The following is a 21,334-nucleotide window of genomic DNA, read 5'->3' as shown; positions in this document are numbered from 1 at the left end:
GATTTGAAAAGCTACAACAAGGAACACGCCTGGCTCTCCCTGCCTTCCCTCTTCCCCCTACATCCACCCAGCAGAAATTCAAGCTCTGCAAATAAACCACTGAGATTCCATTGGTAAAATGAGTTTCTTCTGTTCTCAGAACAGCACAGAAGCATACCAAATGGGGAAAGGAAAATAAATATTCACAAGGTGCCTGCAATGAACTAAAAATAAAACTACCTTTCCCTCTCTTCTCCTTCCAAAAAACAAGAGCAAATGAACAACATGCTCAGTCTGCAGGAAAAAGACCATCTAGACATAGCAAAATTGTCGAGATGTGTTAACTGGAAATCAAAAGCTAAAGCAACCTGCTATGATGCCTGTAGAACAGTATTTTTGCTGAGTTGTGTAAAAAAAAATAAATCTATACTGTCACCACAAGGCAAAAAATTAAGACAGTTCCCTCCCTTGCTCCACAAGTAATGCTAGAGGCTACTCCTGCATAATCTTCACCTGCTGTAAAAATCAATGCACCTCTCATGGGCTTAGTATTAAATTACAACTGCTTTCTGCATTGCTCACACTCAGGGACCAAGACTACAGATAAATCACATTGTTTCTATGGATAAACAATATGAAGGCCTCTTCATCCAGTCTCAATTTCTGGGAAGGAAAAAAAACCCAACAAGGTAGACAGATGTTTCCCTTTTCAACCTTAAAAAAAAAAATTCATCAAACAAATGAGTTGTAAACATCCCTATGGGACACTTTTAATTTAGCAACTCATAGATTGGTGATATGAAGTAATATTTATGCAAATAAATATTTACACATAGAAATAGTCAGTTACAAATTAGCTGAGACATTTACTCATTAACAGCAGATGCCTCCGAAAAGGGAACTGCCCAAGGATACAATGAAGGTAGGTCTCTCTTCACATCTTTATATTGCGCCACTCTACCCTCTGCAACACCAAAGCTTGTTTTGTTGGCCAGAAGGCAGGTTTGTGTAAGACAGGTGCCACTTACTACTATGAGTAGTGGTGACGATTGACCTCCTTTGAAGGTAACCATCTTGGGCACAGCGGCGTAGCCTCAATGACCTCCGGTCAGGATGCAGCTCTTGGACTCCATCTGAATTTCCTATTGCTGGGTGCTCTGGCCACTTGAAATCCGAAACCTTGCTGTTGTGGCAATTTGTATTCTACTGTGAAAAGCTTTTTCTCCCGGTGGAGGAAGTAAAGATGAAATGAACCTCCTGGCTTTGCAGGACAGTGCTTGCTACTCTATCTCCATTTTTCTGAATTAGAAATGGATTGGAGAAAGGCAGGAAAACCAATCAGGAACAAAGAAACATCCTCAGGGGTTACAGTGAAAAGAATTAAGTTACTGAACTTGCAAGCATGGCCACAGAAAGAAAGGTTACAGGGGTGTCCATGATTTTGCAAAGAGCAATGCAATGAAACTACTGCACGGTCTCAGTGGAACTTAAGTCAATACTGCGGCACCTTCCAGACTGGGCTTGTATCCTCCTAGGACTGGCAAGACCATCTCCAGATCTGAGTTCCTGCTTATGAAGCCCGGGAGGTGACTCTAAAGCAGTCCCAAAGACCTACCTGGAGATGCAGAAAGGGGGAAGCGTGCTGGCAAGCATAACTCTTGCCTGTCATTACTCCTGTGGGGCTGGTACTGCTCTCTGTCACAGCAAACAACAGATCAGACCACCTGCTCCAGGCTGGCAGGTCCTACATTTCTACAATAAAGTTCTCAGCCTGGTCACATTCTGCACACCAACCTTTTATCAAACCTGACTTCTAGCAGTTCATAATAACCAATCAATCAATTAAAAAATCACAATCAATAATCAAAGTCACAATTTTATCAGCTGTGTTTTTTTAGCAGTTCATAATAACACATGGCTCTGCACTGACCAATTATCTGCTACAACATCCTTCACTCGGATGCGCAAGGAAGATTTGGATTCGTGAAAGGATACATTTACTATACATTGAAAAAAAATCGTACTACTGAAAAAAATTAATATTTCCTTCCAAGACATAAATTATATTGAGGGAGAAAAAAAAAAACAACAAACATCCTCAAATTCATTCTCCAAATATCTTTATCTGATATCTTTGTATTGTCTTTACCAGGACGAAGGCTGGTGTATATTATCTACTGGTTACAAATATAAAAGAAAGATAATAAGATTTCAGGGATTGGGACTTCCTTTTGTTTTGTCTGCACACACCCTGATATGATGGTACCTTGGTCTGCAACTAGAGGGGATAGATAATACGATTCATAAAAAGAATCAATTCATTCTACCTCTCAAGTCTAGCTTAATTACAGGCATTTGGAAAACACAAAACCAGTTCGATACAACCGATTACCTACAAATACAACCAAGTACTCCCAAAGACTGCCTCTCAGCTGCACTTGTATTAAAATGCCCCCAGCTGAAACAAAACAAAACCCCACCCAAATATTTTCACCCCCTTTATGTAGCTACCTTGGCACTCCCCGTGAGAAAATGGTAATTGCTGCTGGTCAGAGCATTAGCTGAACAACCAAACAATCCTGCAATTAGCCTCTTGTCTGAAGGAAGGATCAATAAGCTACACATACTATAACCCCTTGTTTTTTAAGCAAAATTTGTCATTGTTTTAAAGGTTGTAGCACTCATGCAGCAATAGTTACCACCGTGGACAAACAATCTAAATACTTACTTTTTATCTACGCCATTTTAGAAATTCATCTGCCTGGACAGGTTATTATATATTTCAAATATTGTGCTGCCTTAGAGGCCTCTTACCAGGACGCAGCATGGCTAGACTAAGTACTGAACATGAACCATTTCTGTCGTAAAGCGTTTACAGTCTTAACTTGAAACAAGGCACTATTAGAGTGTGATAAACCCTACATGGGAGGCAGGAGGGAAGTAGTACATTAGGAATATAAGACATGAAAATTAAGTAAGTTGCCCTTTATGGGCCTGTGGGCAATTATTTATTTTTAAAATAAAATTGTACTAAAGTAATTGTCCCCAGGTAAATAACTGACTCCTAGGGGGTGAAAATAAGAGAGTATCTTGAGGAAGGATTTGGGGAAAAGTAATCTTTGTTATTGAAGCTTTGTAAAAATGGGATAGGCGAACATTTCTCTCAAAGAGGAGAGACAGAAGAGACCCTAGTGAGGATGAAGCAACGTACTAGGAAAGGACTAAAGGATTTCAAGGCCTCCTTCAGCGTTATTTTCTACTCTGCCAAAAGGCCAATCAGTCTTATGGATTAACTACAAAACAAATACAGAATAAAAACCTGCAGAACTTGACTTTTTCTGTGACTTAGTATTTCTTCTACAAACACACTTAAAGAAATAACATGCTCAAATCTAAGCCTGGAAGGGCTGGAGAACTTACGGGTTTGCTGCTGGTAACTAGTTTTGGAAGATGTTATTCATAGATGTAACCACCAGTTGAGTGGTTTACTACAGAGACAAACCACCAGAGATTCAATATGTTTCACAGACAACAGGAACTACACTTTACAAAGTAAAGTGTACAAAGTAAAGGTACTTACTTTACAAAGACAGTACACTAAAACTTCTAACTTGTAAGGCAGGAAAACAAACCAAACCAGAGATACTGCCTTTCTACTCTGCTACATTTTTATTAACTATTTTCATTGCAAGTTGCTGATCACCTACTACAGTGCATAATAATGAAGGTGCTTTTGACGCTGATGGTTGGGTCTCCTCCTATATGCATATATTTAAAAAAAAATTAGAAACCAACATACATATATGTGTCATTTTAGAAAATGTTTTATACGCGTGAGTGGATGTTCATCAAGTGGGAATATTCAGCTGGGCTGCTAATTCAAGTACTTCCATTCCAAATAAACTATTGCGTTGAGCCTATTAAAAAGGGAGTATCTAATTCACTTTTAGAGCTTTTTAAAAGTAAATAAGCATTTCAACATGTACAAAAATTCAACATACTCCAAGGCAGTTTATGATGTATCAGCACAGCATATACATTCAGTAACAGTATGGCATTCACAACTTCATTACGACAGAAGAGACTATTTTTGTCTTATTGTCTCTTTAGGGTTGTTTCAGAGTGCTCACGTGACAGCACTAATGAGAAGGAGATCTTGCTGGGTGCAGTCACTATTTACTTATGGTTTCTTCTACCCTGGTGAAAATACATACCAGCTGACAAAATTAAAGACAGTAATAAAAAGCAGAAAGAGAGAAAGCATTAGGAGATATGTTAGAAGGAACAAGAAGAAATGTCTGAACAGCATCTTTCAGATGTGTATTACCTAATGAAATAGGACGCCTTATATAAAAATAAATAAAATTGTCAATGTTTTATCTTGCAGTAAGCATTCTCTCTCATTTTGCTCACTTGGGGAGAAACCAGACTTGGGCCCAATTCAGACTGTCATAAAAATTTAACTGAATGCCTATGTAAGAAGCTTAGGGTAAAAGCAAACTCAAAAATCCCCATCTGATTTAAGTCCCAAAGTCTACGTTCGCGTTCTGACTAAAATACATTATGCAAATTCTACAAGTTATAACTTAAAGGAAAAAAATGAAGTTTGCAGTGATAGCTTTTCTACACTTATCAAGAGAACTAGACAGGTGGGAAAAACCCACAAGAAGATACATCAGAGAGAACAGAATCAAGTCACAGGATACTAAATGGAACAAGAGCTATGAAGCCTGGAAAGGGAAATACAAAGGAAACTGCAAAGCTCACTTGCTATAGAACTCCATCATCAAACAGCTGCTAGATAGCAATTATGATCAAAAACTCTCCCAATCCATTAGCAGGGATTTTAAAAGAAGATACTGTGCTTTACTAGGGATTGAGTCGATCAGACAAGTCTTGCAAGATGATCCAGGTAAATATCAAAGATTTTTAATTTACAGACAGGTAATTCTGTTGGTGTTAGACACTTGCATTGTGCTGGCATATAAAAAAAGTGTAATTGAATTAGTGCCTAGTTGAGAAGGTGCATAGCAAGCAACCCAAATGACAGTAAGTCACTCAAAAGACATTTAAGCTATTCATTCCTAAAGGACTTTACAGTCTGAAAGACAAGACCTAACATGCAAAGCAGATGAATACACAGAGGAGGCTGGAAGAAAGGGCAAGAATATCACAGGAGATGATAATTTCTGTTTCAAGTACTGACTCTCACAATTTCTTTTTGCAGAATGTTCTGAGGGAACTCTATGTGGCATTTACTGAGTACAACATCAGCTGTTATTAGACTGATGCATTCGCTTTGAGGCGGAGGAACGAATCCTTCAGCTCTGCAAACCTGAGGCAGAAATGAAACAGATGCACGTCCCTAAACTGTTCAACATATCCTCTGCATGACATGCGCGGCCAAACAAAATTTGGAATAGTTGCCCCTTTTTAACCTCCTCATGCATCGGCCTCTAAAGCCTCCTCTAATGGTTGACTCTACACACAGACATACAAATTGCCTGGACAACTGTGCCAACACAAAAGCAGACACAAGGAGCTACTGCACATGACCTGAAGATGCTGATGTCCTCGTTAGTTCCTAATGATCTTGGACTGCCCCTGCTAATTCAAATTACCTTGTGTTTGCTGCAGAGAGATTGCACACAAACAATTAACACAGATCAGCTGATGTGTGGTAACTTGTTCCCGCAATGTAATTTGTTTAGAGGTTTATGACTGAGACACACATTAGTATGATTTCAATATTTATTATCCTCATTATTAAACAACAGCTTTGAGCCTCAGCTTTCAAAACCAATCTTTTCACTCTCTGCAAAAGGACTGTGAATCGAGGCATCCTCTAAAAAGCGATCCTTTGCTCTGGTTATTGGGTTATTCTCACAAGTGACTGGCTCTTGGATGCATCAAAGCTTGACCGCTCTTTCCTGTTCCTCTCAATGGGCCAGAAGGCTGCTTCACTACCTCTTGCTCACTATGGCAGGATTTTGCCCAGAGCAAGAAGAGTTATTGTTATGGACATACAAAAAAAAAAAAATTCAGAAAAAAAAAAAATCCCAGTGTACTGTAGCCATCTGTGGGACGTCACTGAACCTTAAATACATCCTAGAGTTAAGACATCATTTGGGAATTGGCATCTCTAAGATCAAACAAAAAAAGATAATTTAAGTACTTGGAGACAAAAAATGCTACCTTAAATAGCTCAGCTTTGCAACACCCTTCAGACTCCAGCCTGAATAAATACTTCCTGGTGTTTCTGGGGTGAGATTTAGGAGACATCTTGAGGAGATCTCTTAGTCTGGAACAAAATGTGAACGCAGGCGTATGTGTAAGGGGGGGAAAAAATGGCAGTCTCTGGACCGGTGTCCAGCCCATGCGTACTCTTGTCCCTGTTCATGTCTGGTGTGATATTCCCAAAGAAGGCGCAGCATATAGTGACGAATTATTAGCAAACCGAAAGAGACTCTGTGGGAGTCCCTTACTTTCCTGCCACATTCTGTGCTGTTCTGGACCTGCTAAGTAAGAGAACTGCTTACCATACAGAGACTAGTGTAAATAAACGCCATACCAGGTACCTGCCTGGTCTGGACGGAGGACAACAAAACTGGCGGAAAAATAGCATCTGGATTAGCTGTCGCCTACTTGACTGACAGACAAAGACTGTATCTTGGAACAATCCCAAAAGATATTATAACACATACTATAAAAAACATTTTTTTAAAATGGAAAGGAAAAGGGGCACACATATCAAGCAGCCCGTCTGAGCAACTCAGTACCTGGAAATTATCAAAATAGAAAGAAAACAGATTGCATCCTGAGAACAACAGACACCGTTAAGGAGAGAGATAGAATGATTTGTAGAAACGGGACTAAAAGAACAAAACCAAATAACAACAGTTTTACATAGCAACAGCTCAAAGGGAAAGATGAAACAATAACCAGCTTCTATGTGTGAATTCTGTTTAAAACATTTTCCACCTCTTACTGGTATTTATGCTGGACTATAAATAATAGTTTAACTGCATTCAGGTAGAAAACTGAAACTAATGTGTAAGTATCCAGAAACAGAGCACAGAGTTGTTTGATCGTGCTTCGTAGATTTAATTTCTAGGCTAGAGAAGTATCTGATCCAGTGGCTGAAATTTTTATTCTAAATGCATCTAAAGGTTTCTCTTAAGAAGAAAAACTTCAAGCAGTCTCCTGTGATTTATCCTACTACCATCACAGAGTTGAGAAGTTAAGTTGTAGGTAAGCTGACAGAAATGAGTGGAAGTAGGCTGAATACAGTGATCAGCTGGTCAAGTGGCACAGAGAAGAAAAACAAACCAGTAACACTGTTTAGTCCAGAAACGATTTCCTGCATGGCACATACCCATTTATAACTTGACCTTTGCCCAATGTGCTTGCCACTCTTTCAAACAGACTGTAACCAAGTTTAATTAACAATTGCATGCCACTTAAAAGCTTTTAAAAAGAAATAATGTCAGGTAACTGAAGGACTGAAGACATTAAGCACCAGTGAAAGTAGTAAAGGCTTCCCAGTAAAGTGTTAAAAAAAAAAAAAAATACAGTTAGTACCCTACCGTACCAAGAAACGAGAGAAGGCTTTTCTCATCTTCTGTGCTGCTATCCAGCCATTCGGCCACATCACCAGGAGAAAGAAGACTCATTCTCCAGCCAGAAAACTTTTCCATACAGAAAACAGTAAGTGAACGAAGCAGGGTAGGAAGGGTGGGGAGGAGCTGATGGTCTTGGGATTCCAGTACTCCAGTTATTGTCTACACTGACAACATGAGAGCACAATCCTGCCCTGTTCTCTCAACCCTACATCTGACAGCCCATACTGACAAAGCAGGCATGGGTGGGAGCAGCAAGTGGGATCTGTACTTGTTGTCCCTTTGTGTCAGGTTTCAGTCCAAGCAGGAACAGAAAGGCGGCAAAAAAGGGGAGCAGGGGAAACCGAGGTTTTAAATCCAAAAGAGGTAGCAGCTTATGATAAAATCAGTTTAAGTAAAAAGAAGAAATAGGTCTCAGTGCTGAAGGAGCTCAAATAAGTCAGCACAACAGCTCGTCAGCTCAGTGTAATATATCCCTACCATTTCTTATGGTGTTGGCTTTGTTCGTAGGCTCAGGTACTATGCTTTATGCTAAAAGAAAAACCAGCAAGCTTAGAGGCAATTTAAATACCCTCCCCACTAGTGAAGAGTCTACATTCCCCTGTTTACAAGCCCCTTCCTGCTCCCGCTATAACAGCATCCCAGCCTTTCTTACAATGAATTTGTTCATGCAATGGCAGGTTGATCAATCTGTGAATAGGAAGCTCCCACCCCTCCCTCTCCCCTCCTCCTGCATGGCGGCGGCATTGATCGGCAATAATGGAATCTGCTTCTGACTGCCAACAGCAGCATTAGAGAGGGGGGAACTGCTCCTCTTCATCAGCGCGAAGCAGCAGTCACAGCCCCGCTGGGCTTCAGCCTCGACTGCAACAGGGCAAACGAGAAAGAGGTAAGAAGAGAGCAGCATTCTTAGGGGTTCAAAGAAGTCATCAGCGCTAACGGTTGGTTATTTATTAAAAAAAAAAAAAAGGATAAATGGGAAATAATTCTGCTCTGTCTAGACAGCAAGCCTGCTCTGCACAGCTTTGCAATGGAGACTTGTCATTGTGACTTTATGAGGGGTCACATTTAATTGTACAGGATTTATAGCATATGATTTATTCCACACAAAAGAGCATTTTACAGGTTTACACATGCACGAGCAGAGACGAATCCCAGTAAGTGAGGGACTCCTGGGCCCCACAAATCAAAATTGCCTTTGTCCTCAGGGAATGGAGCTGATGCTCTGATCAAACTGCACTCTTTAAAGAGACAGCTGTCTTTTGTTCACCATTTTTTGAACCTGTCTTTATTTTAAATAATTTATACAGTTGCCAATCCCTATTACAAACTAGGACAATTGCTGACCACTGATTAAAACCCAAGCCAAAACAGCAACAACAAAAAGCCATTAGATCAGCAAAGCGAAGAATTAGGTACCAACCAACAAATGAAGAAAAAAAGACCTATCAAGTCCCAGCAGGGAAGAACATTCCAATTACTAAGACAAACTGTAGCAAGTATTGTTTGTGCAGGACGGGTATTTTCATAAAACACCTGCCAAGCAGGGCAGATGCTATACAGAATTCACAATTAATGAGGGAACATGGGACAGAGAGTTCAGGAGTGAGATACCACAGCAGCATGGAAGACTTAGCTGGGCAGTCCTCCTGTTCACACTGAAAAAGTACATGCCTCCACCCCCAGAACGAACAGAGGGATAAAAAGCCAGAAGCATTTTCTATATAATATAAAATCCAACGATAGAAAGACATCAGATATATTTCCCACCTATGCAAAAAACAGCTGATATTTTTTACAAAATGAGCTTTTCCAACTAAGTATACTCTGTGTGTGTGTGAGGATCGCATTTTGCCCAATTTCTACAAGTAGCATCTTTTCTTTAAGACTCTGCAGACTGATGATGTAAATCTACTTGCACTAAAAATGGAATTCAGGAACTTTTAGAGAAAGGATTAGATAGCCATTTTCTTCTGATTGGTCAACATGAAGCAATTGTTTCAAAGAAAACTAAAAAGGAAGGAGGTGAAATTAATACGGTGCCCAAAACCACCTGACTGTCCTTCCATTAAAAACTGTTTTAATTTGCAATATTAACTATGAACTCCATAAATAATAGGTTCTAGAGAAAACAAAGTTAAGAGTATTGATTTCCCATGAATGCTTACCAATTTTGCATCCTTTCTAGGAGTACAGATTGCATACAGATCCTGTTTTCCTCCCTAGCTCCCTCATCTTGTATCATAATTTAGCTTTATTCATCCCTTTCAATGTATTATAATGTTCATGAAAAAAAGGAAAGTGTATTAAATATCAAATACAAAACTGGCTTATTGGAGTATTTTAAAATATGGGAACACTAAAAACTCTGTAAAAAACGGAGGCAGAACTGGCAAAGACTTCAGTCAGGAAGAGGTAACTAGGAACTGAAACAGCATCAAAGTTTTTCATACGCAGACCTCTCCTGTGCATTAACATTCCTGGGGAAACCCACAGAGGAGAAAAAACCTGCATAAATACTTCCTTACTACTCACCTCCTTTTTGTGTGGTTTAACAGGACACAACATCATGCAGGAAGCTTGTCTGCAATGGACTGTCACAAGGTGGAGATACACATCAGAACAAAAGCACGAATTGAAAAGTCCTTGTAAGAAAGTAAGTCACGAACACACCCCCATTAGAAATCCAGGACATTTAAAGCGATAGATAGATGTAAAGCCACCACTGACATTTAGAAACACCAAACCCATCAAATTTAAAGGTAGAAATAACAATTACAATCATCTAACCTGACCGGAAACACCTTTAGAACATCACCCAGTAAATCTCACCCATTCTTTCCATTATTTCTAGTTGAATAAAGACACGTCTTCCAGAAAAAAGAGAGACATCCAATTGTAAATAGACACTGCAAAGAATAAAGAACCAGTCTGTTCCCTTGGTAAGCTGTTCCGACAGTTAACTCCACTTGTGCTTAGCAATTTGCTCCTTAGTTCCAAGAATGAATTTATCGAGCCTCATCTCCCGACCAGTGGGCACTTCCTGACATTTGTATGCTTTGATACTCTCCATTATCAAACTCTTGTATCAGAAATGTCCTCCCTGTTTACCTTTGAATACCTGGTTTCAAACAACCACTTCAAAACTATCTTGAAACTCCTCTGTAGCGTTGACTTTAGTTTTTAAATGTTTTGCTGTGCAAGAAAACCAGAGGCTAAACTTGCTCCACAACTGCAGGAGGGATGTAGTCCTGCTCTCCCACTAAAGCTTGCTACAGGCAGAAGAAACACTCTGAATAGCTTCTTAAATTTCTCTTTCTCCATCTTAAAGTATGTCTTGTGCTCTAGAGCTTACCAAAAGCTTTCAAAAAGTCTTGTCCAATTTTTCCAGGACAGCCAGTTTTTGAAATAAGCTCTAAACAGGCATGAGAGGAATATTCAAAACATGACTAACTTATTTTCACACTGTAAGACTTACCTACACCGGAAAACAGTTTGTTGAACCAATTCAAATTCAGATACAAATTGCTCTGTCGACCAGAGTGGAAGTATGCAAAATGTGAAAATATAGAAAGGTGGGAGAGATCAAAGTAGTAATAAAAAAACCCTCCAAAACCAGGAGTAAGAAGCAGCTAACCTCCACCCTGAGAGGTTGCTGTTTTCCAAAATTAGCACCAGTAGCCACACAGAGCAGCAGGTGAAAACATGAGAAAACTCCTTCGACGTGTTTGGGTTCATCCCCCTCACCCCAGATCCAAAAGCAGAGGAGTCCACCAAGGCTGAAAATTAAACCAAGCCCTTACGTTTTGGAACCTCTTATATAAACGAATTATTTAGAACTTGTATACATCCCCAACTGGTAATTCTTTGCATTACCATCAGCAAATGAGCTTCTGCTCCTTTCTGCAGTTGTCAGAAATGTCACCCTCCTACAGTTATGATTTTGAAACCTATGAAGCTAAGCAGCTTTGCCATCCCGTGGATTTAAAAATTAGCATTCTTGATAAGTGAAACTACACAGAAACATGAGTGCTCAGATTTTTCTACAGGAATTTTAGTAAACGATAACTCATAATATATGCAAATAATAGAGCACAGATGCTTTCTGATACAGATGCTTTGTAAGCACAAAGTCGCGGTAGTGTTATAAATCATAACGTATTAATGTTCCCTGCATGAGGCACTTACAAGAAGAGGAAAAATGGATCCTACTTGCACTAGGGACAGATTCTGACGGACTGATTGATGGATATTGCTATAGTCAGTAGATGATGTCTTCACAGCAATATACATCAGACATTGTGCATCCAAGTCATTCTTATTAAGATGTTTTACAGTTAATTTAGGAGCGAATAAAGACAGGTTATTTGCACACTTGAAAAATTAAAGGCTCCCTTCAGAACAGGGGCACAGTGGGTAGGGAGAGGGCAAATTTTTTCACAATAAACAGGCAGGCAGAGACATATAAAATAGATTGCCAAGGTTGCAGCACTAGTAAATCGACAAGAAACAATGAGCATCCACTTCTCCAACTCCTGGATCAATGTCATATATACCAGATAACACTACGCACCTCTACAATTGTCCATTAGGAAATAGGAAAAATTATCTGAGTCATTTTGCCCTAGAAAAATATTAAGCGGTACTAATGTTCCAATCCCATTCAGTGCCACAACACAGAATAACCAAGCTAGCTTGAAAATAAGTTTCCCAGACAACTAAAAACGTCGATTCTATATGCAAAAGGCTCTGTTTCCTGCATTAAATAATTTTAAATGCCTACCTATAATGAAAGTAATTTTGCTTAGAGAAGCGGTATTACCATATAATAGCCTTCTAACCATGCTATAATCTAGTTCAAGAGCGTCCGGGTAGACAAGGCCAAGTAACTCATTGCATATTATGGAATCACAGTAGAAGGATTCACAATTATTTTGTGACATGGATAATTTTTTGGCTTAAGCTACATAGGCAAAACCAGTGTGTATACCATGACACAATCCCATGAACAAGCTATGAGCAGCTGAACAGAACAATTCTACTGCAATATAAATCAATAGCAGATTTACGTCAGACATGAGAAGATGTGGATAGCCCCGTTGGAGCATACCAAAATACACAGAAAGCCCTTTTTACCAGGAAAAAATAAAAAATTGATGGACACTTAAGTCTCTCGCTAAGCCAGTCCATTCTGTTGTGGGAAAATGAAACCACACTGATGAAGTACCAGCCCACATGTACACTTTATCATCTAGTATTTTATCCTTTCAGATTGCTTAATGAAGTGATTTTAGCACAGTCAGTGATCTTTAGCACTCACTCTCAACAGCTCTCATCCAGCTGAAGATGACAACCTCTATGCGCCACAGCGCTGATGCAGTATTATCTTTTACAAGGGTAATAGTTCCCCTTACTTTCCACTGCAAACACCACTATTCATCCAAATGCAGCTGAGATCAGAGACGTTAACCTAGCAGTTACTCAGGAGGGAGGCAGAGCACAGAATTTCCTAAATAACAATTGCTGGAGCAGTGAGGAATCCAGGGGCAGCAAAAGCTGGGCCTGCTGACAGTCTGTAAAGATAAATAGGGACAGAAAGGCTCAAATTGAAGGTGAGAAAAACAACAAGCCTTGAAGTTCTCTAGTACATAGCAATACAGGCAAGAGCTCCCTTGTACAAGTGACATTTTAAATAATGTCAGGAAGCTATTTCCACACTTCGTTTCGACAGGGCATTGGAGACAAACAGGTCAGCAACTGAAATGAAAATTTAACTAAACCCGAAGGGGCTAGCCTTTATAAAGCTCTTCCATGCCCACTGAGCCTCCCTAGCAAAATCATCTGGCTATTCATACTTCACCTTTATAGAAACCAAGCAGCAAGACCCTACCACAAACACTTCAAAAATGGCTAAATATATAAGTCTAGTCATGGGCCTTTCAGATAAATTCGCTTAAGTCAGTTCTCTTGGACACAAAGAACAACACCTAGCAGCACAGAAGTTGGCGTATACTTCCCTTGCAATATAAAGATACATCTAACTGCCTATATGAATTCTAATCAATGCTTCAAAATCTTTCCCATGATAGCAAGGTATGTCTTAAGAGACCTCCCATTACATTGTGTTTCCTTGCTGCATATGAACTATTTTGAGTATACACAGTATCTTAGAATTATAGACATGCTTTTCAGGTTAAGGAGAAAAAAGCTGACAAAAGCCTATGAAGCTACTTGCTAAGGAGCTGAATTTTAAACTACTTTTAAAACATGTCTTCAATTTTTCCATAATATTTTCCTCCTGAACATTCTAACACAACATAAACAATGTGGCTTTTTTTAGAAGGCTGTTTGCCCCAGTTTCCTCTCTAGATCCAAGTATTGTGTTTTCCTGGCAAAACTGATGCAAGACTGTAATGCTTTAGGGGCTGGAGATGAATCCTTCATGCAGCTGACTGTACCTGCCCACAAAACTAAATTTTGCTGAGTCTAAGAATATACACCCCTATACTTTTTTCCTCCAGGATGTATCAATAAAGAGATGTTTGAGGAGAGCAAGGCTGGGAGTCAAACCATCAGCTGAAGAGTGAGTGAGACAGGTACCTGCACCCAGACCACAGAGAATGTCCAGCATTGTATAAGGAAAGAAACTTGGCTCTATCTAGAGGCTGAGAAGGTAAGCACAGAAGAAACCATCATGCTGTTCACCTACAGCAAGAAAGATGCAATCTTAAATGATCTTCAAAAAATTACTGTAATTGAAGAATAGGCAAATTTTGGTTCTTGGGCATGTTAAACCTAAATAAGCCAGTTCTAAAAATCAGAAGAACTAACAATAGCAAAGTTTTACTACTATAGGTCAAACCAGCCTGTTACTGTTGTCCACTTCCCCATGAAAAAACATATTGCCAGTGTTACAAAACAGTGACCTAAGCAGAAGCGCTAAGAGCTCTGACCAAGTATTTCTGTTGGAGAGAACTGCTGGATTTTCAGACCTTCACTGATGAAGCAGCCATAGGCTTTTTTCAGCATTTCCATACCAACTTAATTACATTTTTGGTACTCAGTCCAACTTCAGGTATCCTCAGCATAGCCAAGGGATTTGGCTAGGTTTTGCTGCTAGCAGTGACTACTCTAAAAAAATTAAGCTAATTTAATTCCAAATTAGGGCCGAGACATTATTTACCAAGTCATCCACTCTGGAGTGTCTTTCCAAACTGTGAGCCATATGCCTCATGTAAACAGACATCTTGTATTAAAGTATGAATACATCCAGCTATATATTTAATGAGCGGTGTGCAAAGACTACTTAACTTCTGATGCTGGTATTCTTGTGATGACTTTTTTCCCTAGAGTGTGTTCATGAAGAATACCTTCTATACTATTTCCTTCTGCCCAAAAACATTGCCTGTTCAAAACAAAGAGCAGGCTGAAAATGTCCTGAAAACATGGAGCTGTAAAAACAAAACAAACCCCACACTTTCCCAGATTTGCCAAGCACAAAGATTGATATGGAAGCCCTTGCTCAGCAACACTGTGAAAGTGGGAGCTTGAAATGAATCAAGTCTGAAGCACTTCAATTTAAAAAAGGATTTCTGAGCTAGCATCTTTGCTAGAAATGTTATTTTAGTTCTAAAGTTATTTAGCACTAGAAATGTTACTTTAATGTTAAGACTGAAAGAAAAATTAAGAAGCCCCGAGAGGTGCCAAACTTTCAAAATGGATGAAGAACATGAAAAAGATCAATATTCAGGGTCTGATCCCCTGACCACTAAGCCCAGTTATACTACCTGCTTCACAAGTCCGAAGATCCAGACCAGAAATCCAAGAGCTCTTCCATCTTTTAAAGTAGTATGAAAGAGGAATGGGGAGTGATTTTTTTGAGTTGGTACTGAAATCACCAGTGTGTCAAGTGATATCAGAATCACACTGTTTTTCTGAAAAATAACTTCCAGGAAATTCAAACTTCAAATATACGTACAGCTTAAACATGAACAAGGCAAAAGTTAAGAATAAAGAACACTATTTTTGTAGAGCTACTGGAAGTAGCAAAAAAACCAATACAGAGCACAGCTTCCTGCCTTCTGTCCCCGAGACCTGCATCACCTAGTAGCAGTCATACAAAAAATCAACCTTTCCAAGCAAGGAAGTTTTGCTGGCTGTACTTCCAAGTCTCCCAGGTATTAAGAAGAAGAAGAAGAAGAAAAGGTAACTGTCCAGAAACCACAGTGCAGGCATGCAGTAAGCTGAAGCACCCGCTCCTCCCTGCCCTGTCTCTACAGGCACAAGTCTGGCTTAAGCAGTTCAGGTACAGCACCACTGCTGTTTTATAGATGGTCTTAAAGGCCCTTCAGATTTCATCTGTTCTAAATCATTATAAAGGAGGTTTATTAGAAAGACAGACAAGGAGAAGCCCTTAACATATGACAGATTTATCAGTAATTATATTGGAACACCATGGAAAAAGTATCTTTTAAAGAATTATTGCCAGTGCTTGTAACATAATTGATAGGGACAGGTACAGCACAAAGGGTTGGCAATCTGACAGGTTGTTACTGGCCTTGAGGACTCAACTGCTTGATCCTTTGCACTTCAAGATGCTGCTGTGCTATGAATTGTCAGAAAGAGAAAACAAGCAGGCAGGTTTTTGGGGAGAGAGGGCACCCTGCACTAAGCTGTCCTCCAAGTTGCTATTGGGACAGGCAAAGCACTTCCCCATGAACGCTACCGTCAGATCTGGAAAAGGAAAACAATTTTTCTTGCTCACCCTGCAGGCCACATAGCTTCTACAACTCCTGTCTTCACAAGTGCTGAATTTTGCTCAAATTCAGAAAATTCAAGTGAAAATTATTGATTAAGGCAGTTTTGTTGGAATACTACCATCATTCATGTTGGTCGCTACTATTACTTTCTGACCTACTGTTTTTCCTCGGGCATATACTCTCAATGGGAGCAGGGAAAGAGCCAGGAATGATTTTTCTAGACTAAGTTCCTTGGATGACATTTCCAACAAGCAAACAAACGAAAGAACAAGTTAGGGAGGGTTGGGGTTTGGGTGGTGGTTTGTTTTTGTTTTGTTTTTTTTTGCCTTCTATGCCTAGACATGATCACATAGATAACAGAGAACTACAATTTTGAGAAAAACAGTTTCAGATGACGGAGAACTAAGCGTCTTACCAGTCATTCTGCAACATTCTGGCACCACCAGGATGTGTAAGACCCACACAGATTGCTTCAAAGTATTTTGGGAAGCGATTCAACATGATCAATATGATACTCTACTGACCATATGATTTCCTAAGCTTCTGGTCAGATCATGTAGGAATTGCCACACCATCCCATCAACTTATTTACCCTCCTCCTACAAGGTTTAGTACAAGGTACCAGCTGTATGTAGCACTCCCACAAGTTCAGCTTGCTTGTTTTCAGCACAGACTAAATAAATACCGGTGATTCTTGCAGAGCAAGGTTGAGGGTGCTGTGCCAATAGGGAGCTTTACTCCGCCCTGAGGTCACTGCTTGCTCCCTTTGTATGTCAAGAAACCGCAGCTTTGCCGACATCATCAGGTGGGTGTTGAACTCTCCTTGATTGGCACAGACCAAAAAAAAAGACTAATTCACAATAACCTGCACCTCTAACACCAGATAACGAGACAGAACACCACCACCAAAATGCTGTGACTAGTAGCCTGAAAGCAGGCAGCTTACACTTACCAGGTATGCAGCAGAAAAGCAGGAGCATTCTGGAGAACGAGTGGTTATGACCAGCAATATGATTCCCTACCCCTGCCTATGAATCATGTGGTCTGCCTCCCGCTTACTACTCAGTTCCACCTGTGTTTATAGGAATACTATGTTAATCTCTATGTAAGCATCAAAATAAGGCAATTGCCAAAGCCCAAGGCCTTTCCAAACGCTAGAGATTAGAACAAGAAAGGCAGACAAGGAGGGTGGTTTTAATCTGTTTCCAAATTAGGGACCAGATTTAGTGGTGAAGCAAGGAAATACAGCAAGGTAAGAGACTGTATAGTTTCGGGAATTTTTACAAGGGCATGCCAAGTCCTCCATCTTGTGGACACGGGCTTAATTTCTGACTGACACAGTATCTTCAAGCTTCTTGGACACTCTGGCAAGAGTTCCCTTGGAGAATATAGCCGACATTTTAGAGTGACCCTAGGACAAACCAGGACAGGGCTTTAAGTGCATGAACGTTGTGAAAGCTGGCACTAGAATCATGTGGTAATTTGCACATTTGGCATTTTTCCTGTAGCCCTTTCTCCTGGAATCAAACGAATGTAGACAACTACAGCCTCTGTTCTAGAAAAAGGACCTGGCCTTCACAGTTTCAGTGCAACTGAAGTTGAAAACCTGACTGAAGCCTACTCCAAAAAGGATCAAAACAAGCAGGGAAACGAATGTAAAAACCAAATATTTTCAATCTCCTCTTTTCTAAGCCAGACTTGTGTTTTTGAATGCTTGTGGTTGGTGCCACTTTTGAAGGTTGCCTGGAGGCCTGCTCTAAGCAAAAGCGTCAGCAGAGCTGTTTCAGTTCTCTGGCAGGCATCCATGTCACAACATTGCCCTCCTAAAGACTCTGCTGAGCGTGCTGCGCGGCATGGTGCAAGAGAAGAAAAATGCAATGTTGTCTGTCATCACTGCAGATCCACTGCCTGACTAAGGAGCAGCACTCTTCAGCTTTGGAAGGAAACTCTATACAGACTCATCACAGCTATTCGCAGCTGCCATCGTCTGCTCAGATAACCAGCTATTAGACAACTCTGTAACTCAATTTTTGCAGTTATGTTTACCACAACAATTTCAGTACCATTTCCCATTAAATCCATAACCTATATAGTCAAAGTCTGTTGACCACTTAACATGTGGAGATGATACCGTTGAAACTGTAAGCACGGACTGTAGCTGCATCGTTTGCTTGCTGACTTCTTGTGCAGAGTTCCCTCTCCCTTACTAGATGCAGCCACCCATATATGTAGACAATTAAATGGAAGGGGATCATTACGTCTCCCTTCTGCCATTGGTCCAGTTTCAAATCCCACCATTATTAGCCCTCCTAAAAAGCATTTGCTCTGTCTGATGCCAATTAGCCAAGAAATCTAGATAAAAGGAAGTATTCTCTTTGTTGAGAATTAAAGCTTTGAAAAAGTACGTACCTCTACAGGCTGGGAAACTAATCTGCCTCTTGCTGCCAACGAGCCATTCACAAATGCCATCCATACCCTGTATTTTGATGCATCACAGAATACTCTGACTTCCAATATTATGTAGCTGGTGCAATACTTACTCCCAGATATCAGAAAATGGGAAGGAGCAGGTCAAGCCTCAGTATACCAGAACGCCCCTTCCTCCTGCTTGTATACAAATGAAGCTGATTTGTTCCCATGAGCTTTAAAGAGCCATGACAGATCTCTCTGACAGAAGTCACCTCAAGTATTTGTTACAATTACACCATTTTCCCCTCACCACAGATTTTAGAGACAGAAAAAATGAGAGCACCCATAGAGTGTCACATAAAGCCAGGCACAACATGAAGATTTTGCAAGAATATAAGTTGCTGCTCACGTCTGCCTTCCAGAACTCCCCAGTATTGTATTTTTAATTCCCTACCCTATTAACATGTTAATCCTATGAAAAAGCCCCCAAAAGAGACAGGAAATTCTAAAGGGTACCTCCTGGTAACCACCCCAAAATCACCCAAATGAAACTTGGAAGGGACCAGGATCGTGTTGCCTTGAATTTTTCTCATTAGTTTGCCAGAAGTTTGCTTGTTTTTGAAAGAAACACATATTTGTCCAAAAAAAGCTAAGGCAGAAGGTTTTCATTTTCTGATCATGTAATTCAAAAGCAGCTGCAGAACAACCTCATTGGTTCAGGCTAACAAAAACAGTGTCTCCAAGTTAGCAAATTACTATTCTTCCTGGTCTACAGATGAGGAGGAAAATGACTAAGAAGGACTTTGTAATCAGTACCTATTAAAGGCTGTTTCCAAGGTAGAAAAAATCTAACTCAGGAGTTTCCATTCCCAGTTTCCTTAGAAAACATTTATTGCTTTTGTAGCTACTAAAAATGCCTAACTATACCAAAATGCATGAAATTTAAATGCTTTGCAGCTTGCTATCTCTTAGGAATATATTTTAAGACAAAAGCTGCTAGAAAAGCAAGCAGCATTATTAAGGCAGTGCCCTTTATATTGTAAGGAAAACAAATCCTCTTGTTTTTATGAGCAACCTGTAGGATTCCCTGAACTGCTTTGATTTACCATCACTTGCTGGAGGACAGGAAGCATGATTGGCAATATCATATGCTTAAAACATCATGCAATGCCAGCCACAAGTAAACGCTGAAAAATATTCTCACAGTGTTCCCTTCAAGAATGATGCCTGGCCTTATCCAGAAATCCAACGTCATATAAAAATGTACTGACTTCTGTTAAGTAAGTAAAGGCTTTGAGGGAGACAGAGAAAAGTAAGCCTAATGATTTAAATAGCAATAAACTAGATTTTTTACTTTGAAAGCTATTACAAAAACTTGTTTCTCATCTTCACATCTACGTTTGAATACTAACATGTGATTTCTGCATTAGTGAGCACAAAAGTATCAATAACCCACTTTTCCATTCATCACATTAAATCCATGTAAATACCTCTTTAAAAACCTGTGTATAAATCTGAAATAACGAAGAAAAGGCTTGATATATACATGCAACATGGAAAAGAAACCCTTAAAGTTTCTAGTTGCTTTACGTCTAGTCACTTCAAATTTCCAGCAAAATACCTATGTGCCTCCTATCCAATCCCGCCTCACTAGAAATATTGCAGCAATACAGTCCCCTATTTGCATGGACCGTGCCAGGAGGGATCTCTCTCACCTGTGAACTGCATTCTGCGGTAATCCTAATACCTCTACCATGGTCCTGCCACCGTGCCAACCAGAAAGCGGAGCCTCCGCACGCTTCTCTCCCGCGCTCTGTTTTCTCTGCCTCAGACGGGTTGGAATGCAGAAAAGCCAGAGCCGAAGCCCGTCAAGCGCAAGCCTCTCTGTTCAGCTCCTTGGCTCGAGTTGAACAATAGCCGCCCTTTGGTTGCTCGCCTTCCCTCTCAGCGTATGGGATGCATGCCGTCCTCCCTGCAAACAGCGACATAATCTACCCGGGATGGGGAGACACTTCATTTTTCCTGTCCCAAGGGAGGGTGGGGGAGCTGAGAGACAGCTCAAGCACTCCTCAGGGTGGGGTGGAAGGGGGTGTGGGCAGGAGGAGACTCCTGTTAAGCAAAAACACGTCTGATGCTGAGAAAATTCAGGGATTTCAAGCAGCTGACTCCAAGTCTAAAATCAGCTACAGGGAAACTTAACAGGCTGATATCACTGCATGTACTGTCTGGGCTACAAGAAGCCCGTCAAGATGGAAACGTGGTTTTGTCAGCTGAACAAGGAACTACATCTGAATGTGTCCGACAAAACTGCACTTTATTTGAAGATGTTTCCCCACTTCAAATATTTTACAGCTTAGGAAATACACAGTACCAAAAAAGCCCTGGAGAGTCACTTAAACAAACAATGACCTTTCCCCCCCCACTTTGTTTCCTGCACTGCCTTTTTTTTTTTTTTTTAAATTTTAAATTCAATCTAAGATCTATGGCTTTGAAAGTGAAATGGTAAAGTCTGATACCAAAGCCTTTTACTAAGCTCTGTTCTCTTTTATTTTAGAAGTGCTGCGAGCT

At 40.2% G+C, this 21,334-nt stretch overlaps 1 protein-coding gene and 1 long non-coding RNA gene across 6 annotated transcripts in view; one reads left to right on the top strand and one right to left on the bottom strand.

The window, feature by feature from the left end:
* Positions 1 to 21,334, bottom strand: part of RASAL2 (RAS protein activator like 2) — a 186,827-nt gene that overhangs the window by 53,595 nt on the left and 111,898 nt on the right. The window lies entirely within an intron of this gene.
* LOC142058352 (uncharacterized) lies at positions 7,029 to 20,804 on the top strand. Its single transcript, XR_012660929.1, has 5 exons — positions 7,029 to 7,686; positions 8,279 to 8,487; positions 10,453 to 10,540; positions 14,120 to 14,271; positions 17,866 to 20,804. It is a non-coding gene; the product is annotated as an uncharacterized LOC142058352 (long non-coding RNA).

The sequence above is a fragment of the Phalacrocorax aristotelis genome, chromosome 6 (genome assembly GCF_949628215.1).
Source record: "Phalacrocorax aristotelis chromosome 6, bGulAri2.1, whole genome shotgun sequence".
NCBI classification, from domain to species: domain Eukaryota; kingdom Metazoa; phylum Chordata; class Aves; order Suliformes; family Phalacrocoracidae; genus Phalacrocorax; species Phalacrocorax aristotelis.
Note: the sequence above shows the minus strand (reverse complement) of the source record. Positions and strands in the feature narration are given on the sequence as shown.